Here is a 13,974-nt window from a genome sequence, read left to right as displayed (position 1 = left end):
GCAGATCTTTTTATATTAAATACAGATGTTTATCAGGTTCTCCACTGAAAATAAACTTTGCCAGAATGTGAGTGAAAAAACAGACAAGAAATTTAGTTAAACAAGAGAAACCTTATTCATAAATAGTGTGGTCCTATAATGGACAACAGTTATTTTTCCAGCATCTCAACAATAATAAACATAAGAATAGCTGGAATGTTACTGTATGTGAATAAACAGAACACTGAAACAATGGAAATATTAAAATACATTTAAGGCTGATTTACTTGAAGGAAGTTAATAATGTGCTACATTAGTTTGTAGAGCAGTGTTTCTCATCCTGGGGATCGGGACCCCTCAGGAGTTGTGAGGAGGTTTCAGAGGGGTTGCCAAAGACCTTAAGAAAACATATTTCTGATGGTCTTAGGAACCCCTTTGGCAGAGAAGGACTGAAGATCTCTCCACCTGTCCTTCTCTTCCTTTTTGGAAACAGATGGCACCTCCCACCAAAAGCCCTCCTTCACTGTGGAGGGCTGTTTCTGAGACTCCAAGCAGGGAGGGGAGAGCAGGCATGCATGGTGCGCATGTGCAGGCGAGGGAGAGCGGGTGAGGCTGAAGGGAGGCTTTCACCAGTGAGTCCCTCCATGGCATGGAGGTTCTGTGTGGGAAGTTTGGCCCAATTCTATCATTGGTGGGGTTCAGAATGCTCTTTAATTGTAGATGAACTATAAATCCCAGCAGCTACAACTCCAAAATGTCAAGGTCTATTTTCCCCAAACACCACCAGTACTCAGACTTTGGTGTAACACATATTTGTGCCAAATTTGGTCCAGTGAATGAAAATCAGATATTTACATTACGGTTCATAAGAGTAGCAAAATTGTAATTATAAAGTAGCAACAAAAATAATTTTATGGTTGGGGGTCACCACAACATGATGAACTGTATTAAGGGGTTGCGGCATTAGGAAGGTTGAGAACCACTGTTCACTGCTAGAGCCACATTCTTTAGTATTGGAAAAGGGCACATTTTCTTTCAAACTGAAACACATATTTAAGTGGAATAGAAGTGGACAAGAAATTTCTTGAAACACTGTGTGATGTGGAAATGTTGTGTTGGGCAGTTTGCCTGCTGATAAATGTAATGCTCAGAACATAAGGTCATAAACTGTTCCTTGGGAGGAAAGCTCTTGCCCTTATGTAGGAAAGAAAACACAGCGCAGAGCTGTGAGCACTGGATAAATTAAAAGCAGTCTAGCAACACTTGTGTGGTATCCAGTAAACAAATTATGCTGTTAGAACCATCACAATAGAGCTACAGAAATGGCATTTGCTCCACCATTCTCAAGGAAAACAACTTCACTTGAATTTCAAACGTCTTTGAAAAGCTCGGTTTTTCTCGGTAGTTCTGTTTACACACATTTGAAATGTCATAATACGGTGTGCCTTAGAGTCATTTCTGACTTCAAGGGTTTTCTTGGTAACCTTTGTTGAGAGGGAGTTCGCCTTTAACTTTTTCTGGAGTTGAGAGAGCTTACAATAAAGTGGCATTGAATTCACACTACAAGCATAATGTAGAAATATGTAGACACACAGAGAATTTTAAAGGAATTCAAGCTATTTCCATGTATATTGAAAAACCAAATTGCCAGCCAACTGCTGAATCAACTGTGTCATCATTTCTGCATTTTAAGCTAATCATACTTGCATTTTAAATGCTGATAAGAAAATAATGCCTTCTTTAGAAAAATCACTCATCTCCTACTTTTGTCTTGCCACATGTTGAAAGGGTTTAATGTGTTTGTTGTATAGCTAATTCTAAGTAGGGAACAGAGTGGTATTCCTAAGTTAATGCCAGTCTTCCAAATGTCAGACCTACAAGGAAAGGTTGAACAAGATGAATACTATCCATTGCACATTTTTGTCATTAAAGTATAGATAAGGAAGGCCACTGCAGAATTATTTTCAACGTGTTGGAATATATTGGAAACAACTAAATGAACAGATTGCTGAATATACTGAAATCAATTTCCTTTCACAACTAAGTTCTGATTGCTGACATATTATTTATTAAATATGGTAAAATTTCTTAAATATAGAAAAAGGGAATAGAATGCCTTGAACTAAGAGTAAATTACAGGTAGGAAACCTTTAGCTCTTCATAGCCGGCATTGCCATTAATAAAAGATTAGAGAAACTAGAGTCTTAAGAATCTGGAGCACCTTGTTGCTTCTGATGTGAGAGAATTGGCTATCTGCAACGACGTTGCCCACGGGACGCCTGGATGTTTTGATGTTTTTACCATCCCGTGGGAGGCTTCTCTCATGTCCCTGCATGGGGGGCTGGAGTTGACAAAGGAAGCTCCACCCGCTGTCCCCAGAATTTGAACCGCTGACTTCTTGGTCAGCAGTCCTGCCAGCACAATGGTTTTAACTCATTCCTCAAGTCATTCCTGACACGAAAAAAACTTGTTGCTATGAAAAGGCCACAAACTAAAGTGTTAACATATACTACTACTACTTTTGGATCTTCTACAATTCAACTGTGTTTGACAGGACAGTCATAATTGCACTTAATGAGTGTAATAATCACAATGTGGAATCTCCCTACCATTCAGTAAAAAGTCAATTAAATTCCTTGCACAGCAAGAATCATTGGGAAAAATAAGGTAGTATAATTCTTTCTCTCCCCCCCCCCCCCCCCCATAGACATCAGTTGTAAATGGTTGGCTTTTAATTAAGCCCGTGTTTGAACAGTATCCTGCCATAATACTGAAATTCTACTGGTATAAATATGTTTAGATTGATTTAAGTGTTGGTTTTTGCCTTCCTGATCTAAAAGACAGTTACTCCTTTCTGTATAAAGGAGAAAAGTGTCTTCTTTCCTGTATGCCGCCATCTCAGGACCTATGTCTATCGCCCAGTTCTGTAGGAAGCCTAGGATGAGCTTTTATCCCATTTTGTGATGTGGAGTTTAAGCCTTACCTTAACCTGCTGTGCATCCTGATTGTACATTTGTTTTAAAAAGAAATCACTCCTGATGTGATCTATTTCTCCAAATCCAAGTGCCCTCTTTCCCTATGTTCCAAGTATCACAGTTTAAAATAAAGTGTGTTTAGTATTCTGTCCAGTTACACAGGACTGGAGTATCCTTGTCTTTTCGAGCTGCTTGGTCGCATAGGAGGGCACTCAGCCTTAAATAGACAGTTGTGCTTGCTTCCATTTTGACTGGGCTAATATATCTCTTGAGTTGTTTACTGCAGTATTGAAGACCTTGACATTTTTTTCTGTTAACTTTGACTTCTGGTATGTGCGCATCCTACTGATATATGCGGTTAAATGTATATGAAAAAATAGCAGTTCCTGGTAGCTATTGGAGAAGGAAAAACCTATTTTAGCTTCAAACGTTATGGCTAATAGAGCACAAATATTGCAAAAGATACTTGAAAGTCATCCTAATTTTTGCCAGCAGGTGGCATGAATGAGCTTTTTCTGGCCAAATAATTTTATATATAAAATAGTTTTATACCCTAAAAGCAATGACAATAAGTTATACTGAAAGCAAATATTATCACTAATCTGGTATTTTTAATAATTTTAGGAATAGATTTTCATTTTAGAGTAGGCTTTCAAAGCAGTTATAGCAATATGTAACAATACATTAATTTATTGAACACTAAATATAGATTCAATATAGTGCTTCATATTTCTTCTTTTGTAACATGTCTGCCAAGAGGCTTGGTAGGATTTTTGATGTTTGTGGCCAGTTATCCTTACATCTCTCTTTTGGAGGAGTGGCTCATTTCCTCCCAGGTCACTAATTAGTTGAGGGTCTCCAACCTCTTAATGCCTTCTTTACATAGTTAACATTGCTGGCATTCCAGTTTCACTACTTGCACAACTTCCATTGCTAAACAAATGCTGTTTTCATTTGAAGCTCTCCAAAGTAGCATAGTCAGTCCTTCCATTTTTGCATAGCTCTCTATTCTTATTTCTTATCAAGGTAGTCACAGAAGATTAGAAATCTCCTCCTTCCCCTTTCTTTATAATATTGCTAATGGCAATGTCACTGTTCTGTTTTGTTTCTCCCCAAAACTGTATTACACTGAGTCAGGCCATTGCTCTGTCTAGCTCTCTGATGCCTTTACCACGGTGGAATTTGTCCAAATAAAGGGTGATAAATTAACATATGAACAGCTAGCACTTCCCATCTGGGGTTACTCTAATTGGTAGTGGATCACAGGGTTTCAGGAGTATCATTAGCCTGTGGACCGATGTCATGTTTTGAATTTTGGGTTGTTTCTGTGCAAACCCTGCCCTCTACAATAGAATTGTATCTGCTGTTAGCTCAAAACATATCCTTTGCAGGAATATTTCTCCATCTCATTTAACATATATCTACAAAAAAGCATTATTAAGTCAAGTTTACATCATAATTAAAGATTGTGGGAATGCGACAATGATTTTAAAGTAAATAGTGATGCCAAAGCAAAAAATAGAAAAGGATTTGCATTACATACAGGGACAGTCACCAATGAAAAGCAATGGCTTGGTGGCTGATGAATGGTTATGCTAATTAGAAGGAAAAAAATAATTGAAAACTATTCATCGTTAGTAAGGAGGTATGCTGAAATGTGTCAGGAAATGGGGCCCTTCAAATTTTGTTAGGTTGTAAATCCCATCACCCCTAGTCAATGTAGCCAAGACTAAAACCTGGAATCCCAGGTTGCAGCGGTGGCCAGGGGAGCTTTTGCACAATTAAAACTTGTGCTCCAGCTGTGCCCATACCTTGGGAAGTCAGACTTGGCCACAGTGGTCCATGCTCTTGTTACATCTGGGATAGACTACTGCAACACACTCTACGTGGGGTTGCCTTTGAAGACTGCTCAAAAGCTTCAAATAGTCCAACGAGAGGCAGCCAGGTTAATAAGTGGGGCGGCATACAGGGAGCATACAACTCCCATGTTATGCCAGCTCCACTGGCTGCCAGTTTGCTACCGGGCACAATTCAAAGTGCAGGCTTTGGCCTATAAAGCCCTAAATGGCCCCAGCCCAAATTACCTGTCTGAACACATCTCCCTATGAACCATTGCGGAGTTTAAGATCCTCCAGTGAGGCCCTGCTTTCCGTCCCGCCATTGTCACAAGCACGATTGGTGGGGACGAGAGACGGGGCCTTCTCGGTGATTGCTCCCTGACTGGAACTCCCTTCCTGGTGAGATCAGGTCAACCCCCTCTCTCCTGTCCTTTAGAAGGATGGTAAAAACTTGGCTGTGGAACCAAGCTTTCGGGACAGGGCAATAAAGCTACAATAGGAAAGATTACCAGGCCAATTAGATTTGACGTGGATGACTAGGACGGTTTTAAATTGTATATTTTAATATTTTGATAAATGTTTTTAATGTTTATGTATGTATATAAGAATTTGTGCCCCAGCATTGATCCACCCTGAGTCCCCTTCGGGGTGCGAAGGGCAGAATATAAATGTAATAAATAAATAAATGGTACTGCTGGTTGCCATATTACCAATAGAAGAGGCTTCACACATTTCTGCCCCTTGTTCAAAATGATATATAAATCCTTGGGAGTTTAGTTTTTCTTCACTTAGGGTCCTTCCACACAGCTGTATAACACAGAATATCAAGGCAGAAAATCCCACAATATCTGCTTTGAACTGGGTTATCTGAGTCCACATGGCCAAACATTACAGTTCAAAGCAGATAATGCGGGATTTTATTTAGCTGTGTGAAAGGGGTCTATGAAGTATGAGTTCATGTGAGTCAATGTGTCACCCCCAGTTTATAACATTTTAAGTTTATGTTTCTCCAGAAATAAATACATGTTCTCCCAGCATGCCTGTGCAATTGAATTGAGACAGGAGAGCAAGGAGGGTAAGTTAAGAGAAGAAAGTTACTTTAGTTGTGGTGCAGAATTTTGAGTGGTAAGAGATGGTGACTGGACTGATTTGCTTTCATCCATCTAGGCTTAGGGTGTTAGAAAAAATGAAAAAGCAACTTCAATCGTCATATAACTGCGAGGAAAAGGCTTCCTTTGCCTGTTTGGAGCGGGAAGAACATTTTAAATCTTGCTGTTGTATGAAAGAAGGAGCTTCCTTTGCCTGCTTTGAAAGTGGGGAAGGAAGAAACTGGAATCTCAGATTATAGGTGCTTCTTAAAGAGGTTTCTTCTGCTTGTTCAGGTGAGTAACTGGAGACTGCATGAGAGGCACAGCAGAATGGCAACTCTTTTCCTCTCTTGGGAAAAGGCCCAGCAAAATAATATGGTTCTTACCAATTGCTTTATCTGCATCTCTATTTGCTCACTTAAGTCCCCTTGAAATCAGGACATGCTGCCACTTCTCGAGAACATACACACATATTTCTCTAGGGTTCCAGCTGATGTTTTATACTTTAAAGTCAGTGGTTATTTAAAAATTGTGGTGGGTTGAGTAAAATCACAAACTTTGGGGCTACTTCAAATCTGTCAGAACATATTCCCTTGATCTCCAATGATTGCCTATGGAACTTGCTCACCCCATTTACATCAGATTCAATTTACATCACAAGCCCAGGAACACTTTCTTCCTGCTAAGCTCCCTATTCTTGGTGAAGCTGAAAATTTTAACTCTGTGTTTACATCAAGCAGGAGCACCAAACTACAGTCTTCAGGGGTTGAAAAAGGGTAGTGACTTATGTGTTATGTATAATCTATGGTTGAAAATAAAACAAAACAAAAAAACATGTTGGCAAAACCATCATTTACACACCTAACCAAAATGTTGTATTTTCCATTTCTTCATTTTGCCACAACTGCAGATACGAAATGCTTGTCTCATTGAGGCTACAAAAGCCAGTTCCTAATCGAATTAGGCCTTCCATGATATTTTGTAAATTAGAAAAAAAATCCAATCAACTAATAATCAGTTTCCAAGTCTCTTAAGTCTCTCAAGAAACTTTTTGTTAATGAACTGTAGACTTGACCATAGCATATTTCTAAAGCTTGCCACACAGAAACTTCTTCATCGCATTGGATTGCTAAGATTATTCTTAAAAGTTTAACCTGGTTTTATTTTTAGCCATATCTTGCTTGAAGTGTCAAGCGTTTAAGCATGAGAGAGTAGATTAGGTTTTAAGTAGTAGCTGATGTCAAATGAGCATTACATGTTTGCAGTACAGAGCAAAAAAAAAAAAATCTCAGCAACCCTCCCACCAGATTACTACAAAGCAGCCAAGTATGGAAAAAAACAGGGGAGAAGAAGAGAGAAAAGTAAAAGAGAGTATGGCAACTAGTAAAAACATGATTTAAATTGAAGCTGACAATGAGCCAGTAACTGTTAGATTGGACATTAATATCCTGGGTATTTTCCCTTTGAAGCCGTAAGGTGGCAACAGCTGGAATGCTGTGTCTATGATTGAGCCAATTAAAACAAGTTAGAACACAGACCAATAATGGCTCACATGTTTGCAACAGATGCAAATGAACTCTTTCATAAGGCACAGTCTTTATGACAAATGCTAAAAGTCTACAGCTGTTCCATTCCAATGGCATTTTGTTGGGCCTGTACTAAGAATTGGCACCAAGCAACAAGGAAGACAATGTACTAGATGCTGACAGGGAGCTCAATAAAACTAATCAAGGCACCTTTGTTCTACAAAATAATCGTTTGCTGCCGGATTACTAATGCATCCCTTTCTACCATTTTATATGTGGAAATAAATGTTCTTTCCTAGAGGAAATTGAGGTTTTTAAATAATCATAATCATAATTATAATAATAATCTGCACGCATCATTTGCCGATATATCACACAGTCCTAGACACTTGGGAAGTGTCTGATGTGTCATCCAATACATTAGCCAGCAGAGTGATCTTGTTTGCTGTGGACTCATCTTGTTGTGTTTCAAATAATAATAATAATAATAATAATAATAATAATAATAATAATAATAACAGACTCTGCAAGGAAACAGATGAAACAATAGATCACATCCTCAGCTGCTGCAAGAAGATCGCGCAGACAGACTACAAGCAGAGGCATAACACCGTTGCTCAGATGATTAATTGGAACTTGTGCCACAAATACCATCTGCCTGCGACAAAGAACTGGTGGGATCACAAGCCGGAAAAAGTTACAGAGAATGAACATGCCAAACTCCTCTGGGACTTCTGGATTCAGACAGACAAAGTTTTGGAGCATAATACTCCTGACTTCACAATCTTGTTAAAAAACAAAGTATGGATCGTCGATGTCGCAATCCCAGGTGACATCAGGATGGCAGAGAAACAACTGGAAAAACTGACATGATATGAGGATTTAAAGATTGAACTGCAAAGACTCTGGCACAAGCCAGTAAAGGTGGTCCCAGTGGTGATCGGCACACGGTGCAGTGCCTAAAAACCTTGGCCTGCACTTAAACACAATCGGCGGTGACAAAATTACCATCTGCCAGCTGCAGAAGGCCACCTTACTGCAATCCGCATGCATTATTCGCTGATACATCACACAGTCCTAGACACTTGGGAAGTGTCCAACGTGTGATCCAATTCAACAGCCAGCAGTGTCTTGTTGTGTTTCTAATAATCATCATCATCATCATTATCATCATCATCATCATCATACCCACCAACATCTCCCCAAAGGGTCTCGGGGCGGCTCACAGAAACACTCCCAAGTGCCACATGCTGACAACAATACATAAGTATAAATACAATAACATAAGTATAATCAACAGTGCATAAAAATCTCATTAATAGAATTATAGAAATTTGAAAATTATAACATTCCTAAAACGCAGTTGAACCTTTAACATTTCATCTTACATTGTCTCCAACAAATATGTACATTTCTTCTTGTTTATGCATCTTCTTGTATTTTACCCTTAGTCCTATGTTTCATTGCTAATGTATCAGGCACTTACAGGATTGGGAAGCATGCAGGCAGTGCAAAGTGTGTGTGCCTTAAAGTCATCTGTTGACCCATGGCAACAAGTTTTCTTAGACAAGATATATCCAGAGGTTTATTTACTTATCATGCCAGAAGCGAATTGAGAATACAGTTATAATGTATAGAAAAACCACAGACAAACTTAAAAACTTGGCATTATACTAAATTTCCTTTGACCAGAAGCTGGCCACTTCGAGTGTCTCAGGTGTCGCTGTGAGGAGGTCCTCCATTGTGCATGTCGCAGCGCTCAGACAGCATTGTAGTAAGTGGTCTGTGGTTTGCTCTTCTCCACACTTGCATGTCGTGGACTCCGCTTTGTAACCCCATTTCTTAAGAAACCCAGAGGTGATTTTGGCAAATTCTTTCTTTGAAATACAACCTACAGCACTAAGTATTCATTGGCAGTCTCCCATCCAAGCACTGACCTGAGTTTACTCTGCTTACCTCATAAGATCCGATGGGATTGAATGCTTTTAAGAGATATTCCCTAGCTACCTATTATTTGTATACTTAAGGCTACACACTCTTAGAAACCCAGTTGCTTCAATAAAGAAAGTTAGACATCTGATTAAATACTCAGTGATTTGTACTTGTAAAAGCCACTCTCATAAACTGGCCATAACTTAATAGTAATTATGGCGCTGATTGAATGTCCCAAACAAATTATGATTTCTAATATCAGTTGCATTTAGAAAGGATGGCCACACACAACTGCTTTTTCAGTGCCACCGCATAACAATTGTCATTTAGAAACCACAGAGGTTCCTTCAGCTTGACCTGTGGAGGAACATAACACAATGGTAGGCTCTTGAGGTGCATCTACACTGTAGAATGAATGCAGGTTGACACCACTTTAAGTGTCATGGCTCAATATTGTGGAATCCTGGGATCTGTAGTTTGGTGAGGTATCAGCCCACTTTTGGCAGAGAAGACTGAAGACTTTGGAAAACTACAACTCCCATGATTACATGCAAGTGGTCTCAAACTGCATTCATTCTACAGTGCAGATGCACCCCTACTCTGATCTATATACACTGAAATTTGCTGATAATCATACTAACATCACAAACTGACTGCTTTACTGAAATAGCTGGGAATTGGAATTTATCTTCTTTTGTTTATATTGACATTTTATAATGCACATTATATGCATTTTTCATACCAGAAGGTCACTTCTCTGCCCTAAAAGGACCCCCAAAGCAGCAGCTAGTAAAAAACAAAATGTGCAATCAAAGGTTTCCTTTGCCTTGTTCTCGGAATGTCTGCTCTTCAAACTGTGACCACTGCATTCCAATCTCTCTTGTGTCAGACAGTCTGGGAGATTCTTCATATAGTTCTAGCAGTGTCACCCTAAGGAAGGTGCAGGGCATTGATGCTTTGGGGGAAAAGACCAGGTAGATCAGGTTTTCTTGTCTGTAAAATCTTGCTGTCTGAGTAAAATTATCATGAGATGCAAACTCATTACACCATATAGTACAAGATCTCCTAACAGATAAATTTATCTGTTGGCACCTGATTATGCCTGCATATAATCTGTTGATGCTGATGAATATTTATTTGTAAATATATCCAGTCTGCAGGGCTTGCTTTCTAAAATACTGCCATTAATATTAGGAATTTGAAATAAGTGTCTTGTGCTAAAACCTTTGTCATGCATTTCCTGAATGGCCAAATGTTCTGGAATGATTTGTTGCTCGGGTATTATAGTACAGTACATTTTTTTCTGATAAGCATATTGGACAATGTTCTATTTAATTTACAAATATGCAGACTGACTAAGCATTTTAAGGTACGGAAGCAAATACCACACATAATCAGATTCACAGTAATGGCCATCACAATATCAAATGAAAAATTAATAACTGTGCATGAAGAACTCATGCTCTCAGTCATTCAAATATACACTAGACTCTCCGTTAACCGGTACCTATGGGGATTGGTAGATGTTAGATAAAAGTAGTTTCTGGTTGTTTGAGAGTTACTATTAAAAATAGGCCTAACTAATACTATATCCCATACTATACCATACCATTAACTCTGTACTGATTTGCTATTAATATTGAAATACAATAATTAAAACAAATTAAAACAAACAAGGGTCATGGTAGGGCAGCAGGTTAAACTAAGCAGCTTGATGGACTGCCACCTTGTCGTGGTGAGGGGGCTTGCGTGTTCCAATGAACCTGCAGGCACAACCACTGGAGTCGTGCTCTCCCAGGAGTGGCTGCAGGGGAGGTTCCAGACCAAGCACAGTCCGAAGACCCAAAGACCTCAACGGTGGAGCAGGCAGAGGATAACATGGTACATGTTACAACGGCTGTGAAGGTGGAAGAAGGCTGCAACAAATTGAGAAGCCACCACCACTGTGTGTTGATCAGCTGTGTACTGACCTCCACACATTAAAAAAACTCACACACAGGCGTCTTCCAAAGAAAACAAAAACAAACCAACAAAAGTCCCAAGGCGATCAGCGAGTGGCGACGGGGGCAGGACTGTGAAATCTGGAAGCCCCTAGTCACAGACTGGCACATGGGCGGTGGATACGGACTCAGTCGTTCTACCTCAAGGTCTGAGAGAGTTGAGTAGTTCGGCAGCTGTATCCATGACTGAGCAGCCCTTTTTAGGACCCACTCTGCTCACCCCACACGGGGAGGGGGCTAGAAAAGGTGCCCTAAACATAGTCTGCCTCTCTTATCCCTGAGGTCCAGTGGGGTCACCACCCTGCGGCCAAAAATGAAAAATGAACTTCTGCACATGGAATGTGTGGACACTGAGGGACAACACTGACAGTGAACACCCCGAACGCAGAACTGCCATCATTGCAAGGGAGCTGAGACGCTTGAACATCGACATAGCAGCACTTCAGGAGACCTGAAGAGCAGGAAGAAGGAAGCTCAAGGAAGAAAAAAGAGGCTACACCTTCTTCTGGAAGGGACTGCCCAAAGAAGACCAAAGAATGCACGGAGTTGGCTTTGCTATCAGAAATGATCTGGTGAAACATCTGACCGAAGGACCACTGGCATCAATGAACGACTCTCAACCCTCCGAATTGATTTTGCCAAAAACCAACAGGTAACCATCATAAGTGCTTATGCACCAACACTAGATGCTGATGAAGACATCAAGGAAAGATTTTACTGTCAGCTGGACACCGTCCTATCGGAGATACCTAAGGAGGACAAAATCATCCTCCTGGGGGACTTTAATGCAAGAGTCGAGTGAGACTTCAACCTGTGGCCAGGGACCATAGGAAAAGACGGGGTTGGAAACAGCAACTCAAATGGCATCCTGCTTCTCACCAAATGTACAGAACACAACCTTGTCATCACCAACACCCTCTTCAGCCAGAAAAACAAGTTCAAGACATCATGGAAGCACCCTTGGTCAAACCATTGGCACCTCTTAGACTATGTAATCACACGTGCCAGAGACCACTGTGACGTGCTCCTCACAAGAGCCATGACAGGTGCTGATGACTGCTGGACAGACCACAGGCTAATCCAATCCACGAAGGCTATCAAGATCGCTCCCAAACACAGACTCCAAGGAAGAAAGACAATGCGCAAAATGAACACCCAAGTCCTTCAGGAGCCCTCCAAACGAGCCCTTCTCCAAACAGCACTCAAGGACCATCTACCCACAGAACACCCCGAAAATGTTGACGAACATTGGAACAAACTGAAGACCTCCATCATCACAGCCTGTGAAGAAACTATTGGATATCAAACCAAGAAACATCAAGATTGGTTTGACGAAAATGACAACGAGATCCAACAGCTAATTGACAAGAAAAGGAAAGCCTTGCAAACATGGCAGAGAGACATCAACTGTGCTGCTAAGAAAAAGATCTACACCAGTGCAAAAGCTGAGGTCCAAAGAAGGACAAGAGAACTCAAGAACAACTGGTGGACAAAGAAAGCTGAAGAAATCCAACACCAGGCAGATACCCATGATGCTCAGGGATTTTTCAAAGCCACAAAGCTTATCAATGGACCAAGAAACCATGGCATACAGCCTCTACGCTCATCAGATGGAACCAAACTCCTGAAGGACAAAAACTCAATTGCACTACATTGGAAAGAACACTACCAAAGCCTCCTGAACCGCAGCTCCAATGTGGCCGAAGAGGTTCTCTCACAAATCCCGCAACAACAAACCAGGGATGAGCTTGCAGCACTGCCTAGTTTGGAAGAAGTCAGCAATGCCATCAGCCAACAAAAAAATAACAAAGCCAGTGAACCTGATGGGATCCCTGCTGAAATCTTTAAAGAGGGAGGACCTGAGCTGACACAACAATTCCACCAGCTCATAGAAAAAGTGTGGGTGACCGAGAAAATCCCAGCAGATTTCAAGGATGCCACCATCATCACCCTCTTCAAAAGAAGGGAAAGAACAGACTGCGGAAACTATCGAGGTATTTTGCCTTCTAACCTCAGCTGGGAAAATCCTCGTAGGAATCCTTGCAAACCGCTTTCTGCCCCTCTCAGAAGACACCCTCCCAGAATCCCACAACGGCTTCTACCCCTCCAGAGGAACAGTGGACATGATCTTCACTGCACGTCAGCTCCATGAAAAATGCAGGAAACAAAATCAACCTCTGTACATGGCATTCATTGACCTTGCAAAGGGATTCGACACAGTGAATTGCAGCGCCCTCTGGACCATCCTACAAAAAATCGGGTGCCCTAACAAATTTGTGAACATCCTGCGACTCCTCCATGGTGACATGATGGCAACAGTCTTGGACAGCAGCGGCTCCCAAAGTGACCCATTTAAGGTGGAATCAGGTGTCAAACAGAGATGTCTTATTGCCCAAACTTTATTCTCCATCTTCATCGCTATGATACTTCACCTTATTGATGGGAAGCTTCCCAAAGGAGTGGAAATCATCTATCAGACAGATGGCAAGCTATTTAACCTCAGCAGACTGAAAGCCAAAACTAAGGTTACAACAACATCTGTTATAGAACTTCAGTATGCTGATGACAATGTCGTCTGTGCGCATTCAGAAGAAGACGTACAAGCCACTCTAAACACCTTTGCAGAAGCATACGAG

Source organism: Anolis sagrei, chromosome 5 (genome assembly GCF_037176765.1).
Source record: "Anolis sagrei isolate rAnoSag1 chromosome 5, rAnoSag1.mat, whole genome shotgun sequence".
NCBI lineage: Eukaryota > Metazoa > Chordata > Lepidosauria > Squamata > Dactyloidae > Anolis > Anolis sagrei.
This window is presented reverse-complemented; position numbering follows the sequence as displayed.